At 36.7% G+C, this 16,280-nt stretch overlaps 1 pseudogene; it reads left to right on the top strand.

Annotated features, from left to right (window-relative positions):
• Positions 1-3,669: 3,669 nt before the first annotated feature.
• LOC101631931 overlaps positions 3,670-16,280 on the top strand; it is a 20,143-nt pseudogene continuing 7,532 nt past the window's right edge.

Raw genomic sequence — 16,280 nt, 5'->3', positions numbered from 1 at the left:
ATTTATTTGTCCAAGTTACTTTGACAACTAACAATGATAATCCCACCAACTGTCTAATGACAGCAGTAGTAAAGAAACTTAGCTATTTTATTTTAAGAATTATTAGGGTATTTTAATCTTAATATATCTCTTGACAGTATTTTTTATTTTAAAGATTTTTTTATTTTTCTATGCATATAAGAACTAGGGTGTGAGCCAGAGGTGCAGGGATGAGCTATTTTACAGAGTGGGGAGCAGAAAACCAATCTACTGAAATATGCTGCTGAGGAGAGCAGCAAATGAGACAGGAAAGATCTGCTGTGCCATGTGGGGTAACTCCGTAGCTGGGGATTGAACTCTTGCTGTAGGAGGCTGCTGATAGCTTGATAGTACTAAGACTTTAACCCTTGTGTCACCAGGGAGGTCCCTCCTTTTTTTTTTTAAGATTCAAGAACTGAGGTACAGGCCAGAGGTGCGGGGGCGGGGGAGGGGCGGGAAAGGTGGTGAGAGATTTCACCAGAGACAGAATGGGGAGTAGAGCGAGCAGATCTACTGAAATGCACTGCTGAGGGGAGCAGTGGGTGGGTCAGGAGAGGTCTGCCATGCCATGTGCTTCACCTTCCTAGCTGGGGATTGAACTCATGCTGCAGTGGCTGCCATAGCTTTAAAAAGCTATGCTGTGCTTTAACCATTGCACCACCAGAGAGGGCCCACCAGGGAGGCCCTTTTGACAATATTCTTCATTGACTATGGAGATGATTATACATGTGAGAAAACTTCATAGAACTATACATACAGGAAACCTTAGCAGACAAGTGGACAAGTTGTCACAACTGGAATACAAGTTGACATCAGCCTAGAGTTGGAACTTCAAATTAGGACTTTTTATATTCTTATTCCCTAACATCAATACCAACTTTTGACCATTGGCAGTGAGCCTGTAGGTGCTAGAAGGATAGTTTGAATTTTAGGTAGAGAGATGTAAAGTAGCGAAGGGGTAAATTTCAGCAGACATCTGGGTCTTTCAGTGAATCCATTGTTTCCTGTAGATGTTTCTCTGTTTAGACATAGCCTCATTGTCTTCTATTTTAAAAGAGATCTAAGCAAAGCTTGTGCTTCAAAAACCAATTCCTTTCTGCCAGAGAAGAACAAAGTTCAAGAGAGATTATAATATTTCCTGACTCTTTGTTAATATCCTTGGGAACAGCTGTGAAGTCTCTATAATAATCAAATGGAACTATGATGGAAACTTCCCATCATAGCAATTTTTTCATCATGAGGGATTATTTGCAACTACAGATACTAAGAAGCTTTGGTTTTTCTGAGTTCTGTTAGAAACACAGTGGAGAGTAATATGACTTTAGGCTATAGAAGCTTTTGTGTTTTGGATGTCAGATGGGTTCCTAAGACAGAGTTCCAGCTCTTACTGCCTTTCGGTGTGTCACCTTGAGAGCTGATGGGTAGACAAATGCACCATATTCCCCATGCTTTCGTTCTGAGAAAAAGGATGGCCAAAATCACATCCTGTGACAATGCTTCCTCTAAGAGGATCTTGGCATTGCAGCATTAATTAGGAATTGCCCCTTCCAGTGGTCAGATTATTACTTGCCACATCCATGCTGTCTGCACAACTCTGCCAGGTGGACCCCAGCAGGAGGGATGGTCTTTCGTTTCACCCAAGAGGAAAGATGTCTGTGCTAAGCTCCCCCATGTTAGAAATTCACTCTTGCATATCTTATGTGTCCAATGACATCGCCAAGGTTTTTATTTTGTAGCTCTTCAGAGATCTCCAAGGAGCTAAAGAGTGTGGATTATCAGGCAGCTGCTCAGAGACATGAGACAAAGAGGCATCAGAGCATACCCCAGGGCCTGCAGACATCAATACTTTAGTTATAACGTCAGCTGTGGTAATGTTCAAATGTTGTAATTTGGCAAGTTGAATCTTCCTATAGGTGAGGAAATTCACTTCAAAGACATAAAACTTTCACAAAATTAAATGCTGTTTTTGTAACTTCTCTTCAATGAGTGTTTATTGTGTGTATTTAATACTCTGTCCTTTGCTTTCTCTCTTCCCAGAAAGTGTGCTGACTCTGCTCACTAAGGAAGAATAGCCCTGGTCTGCTCTACAACCTCTGTCTGGGCAATTACCCTCAAGTGGAGGGTAGAACACAGACAACCTCCAAACTTTAGCCTACTGATAACAAGCTAGGCATGTTTCTCTAGAGTTATGTATCCTTGCATTCTATTAAAGACATATTATGCTAAGCACTGGAACATGATTTCTAACCTCAATGCACTGTGCCTCATACAAAATACTTATCCCATAGAACAGCAACAAAGAATTCCTACAAAATTAACAAACAAACAAACATTTTAAATGGGATCGTCATATAATATGGGGCGATGTTACTTGAAGAAAGTTATCAGGCTTCTGAGACTTTTTACTAGGGAATCACTAGTGTCTGCTGATTGGTTCCGTCTTCTCAACGTCTTAGTTATTTCATAGGATTCTTTTTTTTTAAAAAAAGATTTATTGTATTTATTTATGCATATAAGAACTGAGGTATAGGCCAGAGGTACTGTGCAGAGGGTGGTGGTGGTAGTGGTGAGGATTCACCAGTGACAGAGCTGGGAGAAGAACAGGTGAATCCACTGAAACACATTGCTGAGGGAAGCAATGGAAGAGACAGGAGAGGTCTCCTGCAACATGTGGGTCAGCTGCCTGGCGGGGGATCAAACTCATGCTGCAGTGGCTGCTGATAGCTTCACAGTGCTGAGACTGAATCCCTGTACCACCAGGGAGGCTCCTTATTATGGCTTTCTATCTGTGCCCAGGAATATAGTGTTATACAGAATAGTTTGCCTGGGTGGATATAGCTGGATGAGGGCACCTCATGAACTGGGCCCATGAATAGGCCAGTACCCCAAAGGAGCCCATTACAGAAGATTATGTGAGTTAAGTTATATAAAGATTTTAAAATTTTAAGAGAATGTCTGAAACATAGTAAGCACTTAAGTATAAATTTTAGATTGAAGAAATGTGAACTAGGACTGTAAGGGTGGCAAATTTCAGTAAGCATACTCTGCTATATTTGCATGTAAGAGGTCCTTGCTAAAAGGTTGATGCATATATTTAGATTAGTTAGGAGACTACTAGTCTCTGTAATAAAAACATTTCAAGATTTTAGAGATTTTCTCAGTAAGAGTTTATTTTTCTGCCCACACAACACAATCCAAAGCAGGTACTCCTGCCTGGGTTTGTGGGCTTCTTCCATGTTGTGATTCATGGAAACAGTCACCTACCTTCTTGTGACTCTGCCATCTCCTGGCACCTCAGAGACTTCTTTATTCAGCACATAGATGGGGAGAGTGAGAGTAGAGACAGCATATGTTAATTATCCGGAAATAGGGTGTACAATTTTGACTAAATTTTGACTATTATAGAGAAGTAGTCACATGGCTTATGGACAAAGGATCTGAAAAAAATCCTCTCTCACTGGGGAATGTATTGTCATGACTACATTACATTGTGGAAAGGAGTGAAAAAGTTTTTAATGGATCTCTGATTATTTCATATAGGACTAGCATAGAAAGTTTCTAGAATATAAACGTGGAATGTAGTTATACTCTAGTTAACATGGCTGTGTTGTATCAGTTGAAGACGTGGAATGTAGTTATACTCTAGTTAACATGGCTGTGTTGTATCAGTTCTCTGATGCAGCTGGAACTAAAGGTTAGTATTATTTCATGAAGTACCACCTACACTACTGGGATTAGTTACTAAGGTACTTTAAGGATACATATTGTTCTTTGACATTTGATTGAATCCTTTTTTATGTCATGAAGCCTGCTGGTAAGCTCATGGCTACTGAATATATAGGCTTGGGGTTTGACTGGAGAGAAGAATCTATATTTTTGTTAAAGTTCAGCTTTGGTCATCTATGTCATTGTATCAGACTCCTCAAAATTCATCGCTATTTTTGTGTCCTCTAGGCTAGATTACTACAAATCCCTGCTTGCTGGCCATTGAATAAATTGCTCTTTGAACTTGCCTCTTTTTCTTTTTAATGTGCATCTGCTATTCTATCTTATGTAGAGAAGCCTCATTTGCTATATTATTCCACATCACTATGACTGCTACAGGCTAAATGCTGATAAATATCAGAATTTATTTCTAATTATTTCTAATTTCTATTTTGAGAATTATTTCATTAAAGAAATAAAATACTTTAAAAATGACATTAAAATAAATCCCAAAACTCTTACTTATTTCTCAATCAATGAATGACTCAAACTGAGTTATTTCTTTGGTTTTAATAAACATACTTGTTTGAAGTCTTTATTTCCATGCATAGATGTTAGTCAGTTATGGTGCATTCTAACTAATGTTGAGGAAATTTAAAATTTTTAAATCTATTTTATTTTACATACAATATGAAATCATTCAACCCCAAAATATTATTTTAATGTATTTTTCCTGCTTTCTAAATTTGAGAACATATTCCCCAACACATATTCTGTTCTATGCAATAACACAGTGACTGGTGCTGTATCACTGTTTTTACAGTCGAGAAGTCTAGTGATATTTATTTTTGTTTCATTCCTTTCAATGAAATCCTTTTCCTTTTTTTTTTTTTTTTTTTTTAAAGATTTATTTGTTCATACAGAACTGGGGTACAGGTCAGAGGCTCAGGGGCGGTGAGAGGCTTTACCAGAGACAGAGTGGGGAGCAGAACAGGCAGATCAACGAAGTACACTGCTGAGGGGAGCAGCGGGTGGGTCAGGAGAGGTCTGCCACGCCATGTGGTCACCTCCGGGGCAGTTGGGAATCGAACTCACGTGGAAGCGGCTTTAGATTCTCAGTGCTGTGCTTTAACCCGCTGTGCCACCAGGGAGGGTCTTCCTTATTTTCTTTTAATAATCTAAAGAATTTTCTTTTCATTCCTGGTGTTCTGAAATTTGATGCAGTTTTATTTTCATTTATAATGTTTGGCGGTTGCTTTTTTTTTTTTTTTTCCCCCAACCTAGAATTTATGTCTTTAAGGTTTGGAAAAATTCCTTTAATTACTTCTTTGTTTCTAATGCATACTTTCTATGCTTAGGTGTTAAAATAAAATAGTTTATGTGCTCCATTTAAAAACTTTTTAGCTTCTTGTCTAGTACCTGCAGTATAGTAATAACTATAATGACTTGGATGGTTGGATGGAAAAAAAGATTTTCCATTTCTAACTTAAATTATCTTGTCTTTGTGTCCATTATTTGTTGTTTATTTTTAAGCTCAATATGTGCAGGACCTAGTAAATTATTTTATATCAGCAATTTCACATGTTTTCTAGTCTGTGTCTGCTTTCAAAATTGCTGTTACTTCTGTTGTCAGTACTACCTTTTTGATGTCGTCTAACTCCAATGGAAATACACAGAAATAGTTCATTTCCATCTCCTCTAAGTTGACTTTTTCCAACTGTTTTCAAGGATCTTCTAAAGCCAGGAAATAAGGTATGGATGACAGAAATATTCTGTAATGTAATTTTTCAAAAGGTCATGACAAAATTAGCAATGAAAAAGAATCAATAAAACAAAAGCATCTCCAGGTAAAAAGAAAAAAAAAAAACTTCTTTTAGAAAAAGCTTAAAAGTTAAAAGCTTGGCTCTCCCTGGTGGTGCAATAGGTAAGTATGCAGTACTGCAATCTAGCTACAGCAGCTTAAGTGCAAGTTCTATCCCTAGCTCAGGAGGTGACCACATGGCACAGCAGACTTCTCCTGTCTTGCTACTCCCCTCAGCAGTGTACTTCATTAATCTGTCTGATCTGCTCCCTACTCTGTCTCTTGTAAATCCTCTCACCACCCGTGCTCCTCTGGCCTGTACCCCAGATCTGTATGCATAAATAAATAAATCTTAAAAAAAAAGTTAAAAGCTCAAGAGTTTTAAACTTTATAAATAAACTGTAGAGGATTGTAATTTTGGTGTGTCTTAGGTTTCAAGAGTTAATATTTATAAAAGGATTTGTTCATCTCTTTTTATTAAAAATGGTTTTCACAGAGATGACTCTAAGTGGTGCTTTTTAAAGTCGCCATCTAGTATAGCACAGTTGAATTTAAAATTTTTTTAACATTTATTTATTTATTCATACAGAACTGGGGTACAGGCCAGAGATGCAGAGGGTGAGAGGATTCACCAGAGACAGAGCAGGGAGCAAAGAAGGCAGATTTACGAAGTACACTGCTGAGGGGAGCAGCGGGCTGGTCAGGAGAGGTCTGTCCACCATGTGGATCACCTCTGGAGCAGGCGGGGATTGAACTCATGTGTAAGTGGCTTAAGCTTCTTAGTGCTGTGCTTTGACCCACTGTGCCACCAGGGAAGGCTCGAATTTAAATTTTTAAAAGGCTTACTTATTTATGTAGACAAGATCTGGGTTGTAGTTTGGAGGTACAGGAGAGTGAGAGGATTCACCAGAGACAGAGTGGGGAGCAGAACAGGCAGATCCCCTGAGAAGTGGATGAGACAGGAAAGATCTGCTGTGCCATGTGGGTCAGCTCCTTGGAGGGGGATTGAACTCATGCTCTAGTGGCTGTGGATTGCTTCATAGTGCTGTGACTTAATCCTTTTCATCACCAGGGAAGCCTGAGCCCAGATGAATTAAAATAGAGAAAAGACATTGCCATGAATTTAGACATGATTAGATGCTTTCATTAACTTGACTGCTCAACATGGTGTGTTAGTGCCAACTCATTGTTTTTACAATGTTACACAATGTAAAGTGTTTTACAGTGCTAAATTTATTGTTATCACCCCCTTTCAAGTGTCAATCAATAATTAATTTTAGGATCTATGAAGTGAATTCTTACAATCATGTTCTGCTCACAGAGAATTTGTAGGGGTAATTTACATAAAACTACTTGGTAGAAGTTAATTTTCTAAGTGTTCCTGTCGCTAACAAAGTGTCAGGTGTGTGTGTTGTATATGATGTTGGCAGAAATTAGAATGTAATCTCTGAGGAGAGAATGGATTTTGAGCTTATTCATTCTTGGAAATGTTTGGCTGCATCATCCACTCTCTCCCTTTTTCAGGTAAGTATGAACTCTTGTCAGCCCTCGTTAGTTCCTTACTTCATCTCCCGCCAACCCCATGCAGTAGAGCAGGTTACCAAGCAACCACTAGCTGTCTCTAGGAGTGTCTGTGGCAGCATACCTCCTGACACCTCCTGTCACAAAGGCTCCTGTTAAGTTGTCAGGATCCAGGTACCACGGTAGTTGCCACAGGCACTTCGAGCTGTGGCCTGTGGTGGCTCCACTGAGAGCAGAATGCTGAGTTCTCAAGGTAATTAGCACAATATAGGCTACTGTGGCTGTCATCTTTTTTTTTTGAATTAAACACATTTTGATGAGAATAAAAAGATTTATGCCATTAAAGTATTTTTGATAATTAGGGTAACCCAGTTTAAATATTTGAAGTAGGTTAAATGTCCTCTTGTAGGATGCAATATCAACAAGTGTGACATTAGAGTTAGTTTCCAATGAAGTATGACTCATGGGAAATCATATGAAGTATCATTATTGCGGCCTAACACATAATAGAAGGAAACTCTTTTAAGAACTGGAATTTGGTCACTTTAAATTGTCTTTACATGGTGAATAGCTGCTTCATCTTCATTAAGGACTATGTATATGGGCATATGTGTAGTTACCAGTTTGATAAATAGAGCAAATGTTGCTAATGGAATTAATAAAACCAGTAGTAGTTACTACTTATTACTTGTTTTCTATACGTCAGATTTCGTATCAAGTCCTTTACTTGAATTATCTCATGTAATCATCACAAAGTTTATATGATTCACTTTCATCTTTTAAATGTGAAGAATAAGGGAAGGAGAAGAAAATGGTTTTCCTAAAGACACTAAAAAGATCAAGGTTGGAACTTTTAACCCAGATCTGTCTAAGTCTAGAGGATTTAAGCAAGTATGGTTTTGGATTAAAGAACTACAGATAAGGAAACTTTGAGTTGAATGAAAGAAGCTTCTTGTGAGAAAGTAAATGTTGGAAAATCTCTTTGTAGCACTGGTTCTTGAAATTGATAAAACATCACTATGATGAGAAATTGCCTGCCTGTATGATGTTATTTGAGGAGCTCTTGAAAATTCACTGTGTCTAGAAAAATATTCCTGGGTCTAGGAATGATTCAAGAATCATTTATTTGAGGGAATGAACTGCCTCCTCAGTAATGAGGAAAGCAGATTTCTGGTGATGACAAAAGGGAATGAAAGTTGCCAGCATGGACTACTTGGTGATGAAAGGCCAGGAGTATCAAGGATTATTAGTAACTGGAGAAGAGGAACTTAAAAGATAGATGTAAAAAGTTGGAAAAGAAGTACTTTATAATTTTGTAAAAGAGTTGGTTCTCAATTGATGGATTACAGGATGGATTCCTTTTACCTTCCTACTCAAGTTTAATTGCTATACAGTGCAGTGCAATTATGTTAGTGCATAATTCTGAAAAATGATGTAAACAATCCTATAATCAGGGCACAGAACAATTCCACCATCCTATAAGTTCTTTATGCTCCTTTGTAATAAAATCTCACCAAATTCTGTGGCAATTATATGGATTTTGAGCTCTTTTCATCTTTAGATATGTTTTACTATGTTACTACATGCTCTCTTTTACTGTAGTTTTTCCTTTTTCAGGATGTCATAAAAATTGAATCATGCAGTATGTGGTGTTTTGAGTCTGGTTTCTTTTGCTTATCCATAACACATCAGAAAAATATTTTTGTTCCTTTTCAATGCTGAGTTTTATTATCTTTGAACAAATAGAGCATGCCATAATTTCTTTCTGTATTCTCCATTTGAGAGAAATATGGGTTATTTCTAGTAATTTATAATTATGAATGAAATATAGACACAAAATTAGGACAAAATGACAACAACAGACTTTCATGTATCAATAACCACTCCAAATGTGAACAGATTCAACTCACCAATGAAAAGGCATAGAGTCTGGCTAGATTAGGAAACAGAATCCAGTTTTCTGCTATCTCCAGGAAATGTATCTGAGCTCCAAAGATAATCATAGACTCATAGGTCCAGTCATACTTATATAAAATAGATTTCCAACTAAAAACATTACATTCTTGTCACTCTATGGGATGGATGCTGTACAATGATTAAGGGTGCCATATATAAGGAAGACATAAGACTCTTGAACCTATAACCTATAACAAATGATGGAGCATCACCATAGATGAAACAATTACTATCAAATCTGAAAATAGACATAGGGAAAAACACATATATGATGAGGATCTTCAACATCCCACTTTCGCCAATGGACAGATGAACTAGATAGAAAATAAGGACAAATAATTATACCACATGGACTCAATCTACATTTATAAGACATAGCACCGCACAAAAGCTGAATTCATATTCTTGTCAAGTGCACATGGGACAGTCTCCAGGATTGACCACATATTGGGTCACAAGACAAATAATCATTAAGATTGAAACCATACCAAGTATCTTTTCTGACCCTGTCAAACACGAAATCAAACACAAAAAATAGTGGGAATACCCTTAATATGTGGAGACTGAATAACACAAAACTGAATGACTACTCGGTTAATGAGCAAACAAAAAAGCAAATAAAAAAATCCTTGAGTCAAGTAACAATGGGAACATACACTTTCAGTACAGCAAAAGTAATATTAGAAGGAAATTTATAGTAAAACAACACAGAACACAGGTCCACATCAAGAACCAAGGAAGAGTGTAGATAACTTTCTCTCATATCAAGTAACAAATAATAGAAACAAATGAAACCAAAGCCAGCAGAAGAAAAGAAGTAAAAAAAAAAGAACAGAAATGAGTGAAATAGAAATAAAAATGATAGTATAAGAGAATAAAATCAAAAGATGGTTCTTCAAAAAAATAAAATAGCAAACCTCTATCTAGGCTTACAAAAAAGATTAAAATTCAAATAAGATCTGAAATGAAAGTTAGAACAGACTTTACATAAATTCAGAGAAGAAATTTGTATGAATATTTATATGCTAATAGGCTCAATAACCTAGAAGACATAGGCAAATTCTAAAAATTATGCAAGTCTTAAAGACTGAATAGGGAAAAAATAAAAATCTGGATATATGAATCATAGGCAAAGAAATGTAAACAATCAGCAATCAAAACTCTCAAGAACAAAAGTCCAGGAATGGAAGTTTAACAAGTGAATTCTAACAAACCTTCAAAGATAAACTAGTTCCTATCCTGCTCAAACTGTTTCATAATATCAAGAAAGAGGGAATACTTGCAAACACATTTCATGAAGCTAACATTACTCTAATTCAAAAGCAGACAAAGAGGACACAAAAAATGAAAACTGCAGGCCAATTTTCTTAGTGAACACAGATGCAAAAATCCATAACAAAATCTTAGCGAAACATACCCAACAATTGCATTAAAAGGATTATACACCATGACCAATGGGAATTATACTAGGAAACAAGGAAGGTACAGCATCCAAAAATCAATCAATGAACTATGAAGGGAGCTCACTTAAGAAGTGAGGGTGGTCTCTAGCAGCTGAGAAGAAACTTCAGTGATCACTAGCAAAGAAATCAAGACCTAAGTTTCCAGTCTCAAGGAACTGAATTCTTCCCATGGTAGAGTAGAATTGATGGCAGTTTTTTTTTTTTCATTTATTTATTTATTTATACAGAACTGGGGCACAGGTCAAAGGTGCAGGGGGCAGTGAAAGGATTCACCAGAGACAAAGTGAGGAGCAGAAGAGGCAAATCGAGGAAGTACACTCTGAGGGGAGCAGTGGGCTGGTCAGGAGAGGTCTGCTGCACCATGTGGATCACCTCCAGCGTGGGGATCAAACTCATGCTGAAGTGGCTTTAGCTTTACCCTGCTGTACCACCAAGGAGGGCCAGATGGCAGGTTTTTTACCCCAGAAACTTTAATAGTCTAACTTCCTCTATACCTTGTTTTCAGCATTATGAAACTAGTGAGAAAACCTAGTTGAGCCCATCTGAAGTTCTGAGCTATGAAATTATCAAATGGGTATCACTTGATTGACTAAATTTCTTATGCCCGGAATTGAAAACGAATAGACTCGAATTGTTTACTTACTATGTATGAGGTCTTCAATGATAGCTCTTCTTTCAGAGCTGATTTTCAGTACTTACCATCTTTTGTTTTGTCTTTTAGAAGTCAGACTGCAGGTCATTAAGTTTGCCTCCTTAACTAGAGGTTAAGATTTTATGGATTTTAAGATTTAGCATTTGGTTTCATTGCTTTTTTTTTTTTTTTTTTAAAGATTTTATTTATTCATACAGAACTGGGGTACAGGCCAGAGATGTGGAGGGTGAGAGGATCACTAAGAACAGAGTGGGGAGCAGAATAGGCAGATCGACGAAGTACACTGCTGAAGGGAGCAGCGGGCGGGTTAGGAGAGGTCTGCGGCGCAATGTGGGCTCCTCCCGGGCAGGCGGGGATCGATCGCATGAGGAAGTGTATTTAGCTTCTTAGTGCTGTGCTTTAACCTGCTGCGCCACCAGGGAGGGCCCTTCATTGCTTTTTTAATATATGTATCTGTTCTCTGTTTCTCTTTATCATTTTCTTCCTTTGTGCTTGCTTTGGGCTTTTCTCTTTTTTTCTTGAGTACTAAAGAGTAAGCTTATTGACTTGAAGCTTCTTGTTTTTTATATATGAGCATTGAATGCTAAGAATTCTATAGAAGTACTACTTTAATCAATGTGCTTTGTTTTCATTTTCATTAAATTGAAAATATGTTCTAGCTTTTCTTGGTCTTTCTTTCTGACCTTTTGAAAATTTTGAAATGTGACATTTTGGGACATTTTGAAATGTGTTGTATAACTTTCAAACATATGAGTATGTCCTCATTCAATTTCTGGTTTTAATTATTTAATCTGTTGTGACTAGCAAATATTCTTTGTATGATATCAATACATATTGATTTATTTCAGTTTTGTTTATAGCTCAGAATATTTTTGATTTTGGTGAATTTTCATGTGCTCTTGAAAAGGAGGTGCATTCTGCCCTTGTTGTGTATAGTGTTCTGTGTCAATTAGACCAAGTTGGTTGGTAGGAATATTGAGGTCCATTATATCCATGTGGATTGTTTGTCTATTTGTTCTATTGATTAATGAAAGAGAAATGCTGATGTCTCCATGTATAGTTGTAGATTTATTACTTTCTTCGGTTCTATCAGTTTTCATTTCATAAATTTTGAAGCACTGCTGGTAGATACTGTTAGAATTTTTATGTCTTTTGGGTGAGTTGATCCCTTTAATAAAGTGTTCCTATTTATTCATGGTAGTGCTTTGTTCTGGAGTCTGTTTTGTCTGATAGAAATGAACCCACTTTAGACTTGTGTTTCCATAGTCAATCTTTGCCCATAGTATTACTTTTAACCTTACTAAAGTTTCAACTGTTTTCCTTAAAGGTAACTTATTGAGACCTACTATTTCATTTAAGATGATAGGACAATTTCTTTCTTTGATACATTTCAATCTTGTATATTGAAAATAATCACAGTTTTGATTGAATTATTGAAATTGCTAGATGTTTTCCATTGGTTCTTTATTTCTCTTCTTTCCTTTGTTTTTAATTGAGTATTTATGATTCTATTTTATCTCCATGGTTAATTTATTATTTATAGTCTATTGATTTTGCAAGTTTTGTTGGGTCTTTCATAGAGTTTTTCAATATGCATCTTTAATTAATCATAATCTACTTTCACATAATATAATATTTTTTCTTATAGTTACCCTCTCTCTGCTAAAATTCTCCATCTGTTCCTGCACAATGTCCACCATTTCTACTAAAGACTTTAACATAATGATCATTTTCAATTCTCTGACAGCCAACATTTGGTTCCTATCCAATTGTGTTGATTGGACTCTTGGCAGTCTAATACTTTCTTGTTTCTTTGGAATTTTATAAAGTTTGAAAACTGGATATTTTATGTTGGACAGTAGAGACCCATGTGAGTAGATTTTATGTCTGAAAAATAATGTGCCTTTTCTTTTGCTAAGACATTAATGTGAGGGAGTTTGATTCAATATAGCTAGAAGTTCCACTGGATTTGAAATTTTTTACCATTATGATTATTCTCAGTGCACCCCATACCTTCAATTCCCCTAAGGTTAACTTGTGTTTGTACTGAGGGCTGCCTTGCTTCAGCTTCAGATGAAGGTCTTCTCATGTCTTTGACTTGGTGCCTAAAAACTAGTCTTATCCTATACTCTAGTGCTTGTTCCCATAGTCCTTTTCACTTGTTATTTGATATTTGTTATTCTTATAATAGTAGCTGGAGTATTTGTTGCTTGGGTTAGCTTTAGTCTCAGACAGGAGATGTGTCTCAGGGTTGTGACTATAAGATTTTTCAGGGATTTTTGCTTCTGTATCTTTCTGTACTCTAAAGAACTATGCCCTCAATAATTGCCAACACCTCTGCAGGGGTGAAATAATTTTTCTATTCCATTTTTAAAGATCCTATAAATCTTCATTTTTGGCCCAAAGGCAGCAAAGTTTGCTACTCTGTTTTGGTTGTTGGAGTGATTTGGCCTCAACCCAGGGGAGATTCTATAGCTCTAAATCATAATGTTGTAAACCATTAGTACCTCAAAAAATGTATATATTTATATACATTAAAGATGGCACTCATAATTTTTTTTTAAAAGATTTATTTACATTTGCATATGGAACTAGGGTACAGGCCAGGGATGCAGGGATGGTGGAGGATTCACCAGAGACAGAGTGGGGAACAGAACAGGTAGGTCGACAAAGTGCATTGCTGAGGCAGGCAGCAGACAGGTCAGGAGAGGTCTGCTGCACCATGTGGATCACCTCTGGGGCGGGGATCAAACTCATGCTGAAATGGCTTTAGCTTCTTAGTGCTGTGCTTTAACCTGCTGTGACACCAGGGAGGGTCCAGGTACTCATAACTTCTTAAAAAATGTAGGCTTAACACGAAGAGAGATCTGAGCAGCACTCCATTTTCTAACAGTAGTTATTGTTCCCCTCCTCCAAGTTACTCACTCTCATGGAAGCTTTCTAACTCATTTTGTGAGCTTTTAATGTCCTTCACGAACTTTTTGGAGAAAAACACATATTTGCAGATTCCCTTTAGGTTGGGGATAGATCTGCACTCATATTCTATATACTCACACTTGTCTTCTACTAATTTGTTAAACAATTTTAGCTGAGTTTTTCTTGCTGCCTTGCATGGAATCCTGCTTCTGCCCTGAGTATAAACGTGTTTGTGGTCTGCTTCTCTTTGGACGCTCATATCTTTAATTTCTGGTTAATTGATTGACTTGAAATTCTAGCTTTCTATGGAGGTGCAGAAACATTTTGATTTTTCAGATTTTATGGGTTCTAATGTAAAGGCAAGAATGACATTCTATTAATGTTTTTTTCACATTTAAGCAGAAGCCAAAGATAAGAGGGTTTTAAAACAACCTTTCTGTGAAGTAAAACGAGATAAGCTACATATTTTAATGTACCTTAAATGGTACATATTTAAATTGCATAATTTGATAAATATGTAAGCATCTATGAATTTACCACTCTAATGAGGATAATGAAACTATTTGTCACTACCCTAAAATTTACTTTTCCTTTGAAATCTCTATCTCTGGCTTTTTCTTTACTCTCCTCAACCCCAGGTATACTTTCTGTCATCAGAGACTGGCTTGAATTAGCTAGTAATTTAAATAAGTGACACTATATAGTTTGTACTGTTCTCTAGCTTTCTTTATTCAGCATAATTACTTTGAGAAATATGTGTTATTTATATTAATAATCTACTTCCTTTGATTGCTAAATAATATTCAGTTCTATGAGCATATTAATTTGTTTATTCATTACCCATTGATGGACATTTGCATGGTGCTTGATATTACAAATAAGGTGCTACGTGCATTCATATACAAGTGATATGGGTATAGGCTTTTATGACTCTTGATCAAATAAAAGAAGTGCAACATTGCTCTTTGGATAGATACCAAAGATACTGGGTCCTATAGTAAATAAATGAGGATGTTTAAAAAACAATAAAATAGAGACATATTTTTTTTTAAAGATTTATTTATTTATGCATACAGAACTGGGGTACAGGCCAGAGGCTCAGGGGCGGTGAGAGGCTTCACCAGAGACAGAGTGGGGAGCAGAACAGGCAGATCGACGAAGTACACTGCTGAGGGGAGCAGCGGGCGGGTCAGGAGAGGTCTGCTGCACCATGTGGATCATCTCCAGGATGGGGATCAAACTCATGCTGAAATGGCATTAGCTTCTTGGTGCTGTGCTTTAACTGCTGTGCTGCCAGGAAGTGTATGTAAGTGTTGAAATTTTACTGTGTTTCAAAGTTATGGGCCATTTTGCATTCCAATTAATATATAATTGTCCATACACTGTAAGTAATACGAAATTTCCAGTTCCTTCATATCTTTGCTAAAACTTAGTAAACTTTTTAGTATTTGCATTTCAAATATGTGCAAGATATTACATTTTTTAAAATGGAGGCAGAACGATATAAAGTTTTATATTAGTTTCAGGTATACAACATGATTTGCTATTTCATATGTATTGTGAAATGACCACTATAGTAAGTCTAGTTAACATTCACTACCCTAGATTGCTATAATTGTTTTCTTGTAATGAAAAATTTTAAAGATCTATTCCCCTTGCAACTTTCAGATATTCAATACAGTGTTAATTAACTATAGAATAGGAGTGCACATCAACTCTTCATTATTCATTTTCTTTATAACTGTAGTTTGTACTTTTTAACCTCCTTCACTCATTTTGTCCACTTACAACTCTCATTTCTGGCAACCACCAATATGTTCTCTGTATGCTTGAGTGTGTTTGTTTTTAAGACTTCACATCTAAGTGAGATCATACAGTGTTTCTCTGTCTGATATTTCAATTAGCACGATATCCTCAAGTTCTAATATGTTGTTGCCACTGGCAAGCTTTCTTTCTTTTGCATGGCTGAATAGCTTTCCATTGTATATATGCACCGCATTTGCTTGGCTTCATTATCCATAGATGGGCCATATCTTAGCCACTGTAAATAATGCTGTTATGAGCATAGGAAAGCAGATATCTCCTTGAAATACTGATTTCATTTTTTTTAATATTTATACAGAATTGGGGTACGGGCCAGGGGTGCATGGGCAGTGAGAGGATTCACCATAGACAGAGTGGGGAGCAGAACAGGTTCCCATATGTCAGACATAACCACATTTCTGTTAAGATGGCTATTATGCAAAGT

This window comes from Condylura cristata, unplaced genomic scaffold (assembly GCF_000260355.1).
Source record: "Condylura cristata isolate star-nosed mole 26May11 unplaced genomic scaffold, ConCri1.0 scaffold00001, whole genome shotgun sequence".
In the NCBI taxonomy this organism is placed as follows: domain Eukaryota; kingdom Metazoa; phylum Chordata; class Mammalia; order Eulipotyphla; family Talpidae; genus Condylura; species Condylura cristata.
Note: the sequence above shows the minus strand (reverse complement) of the source record. Positions and strands in the feature narration are given on the sequence as shown.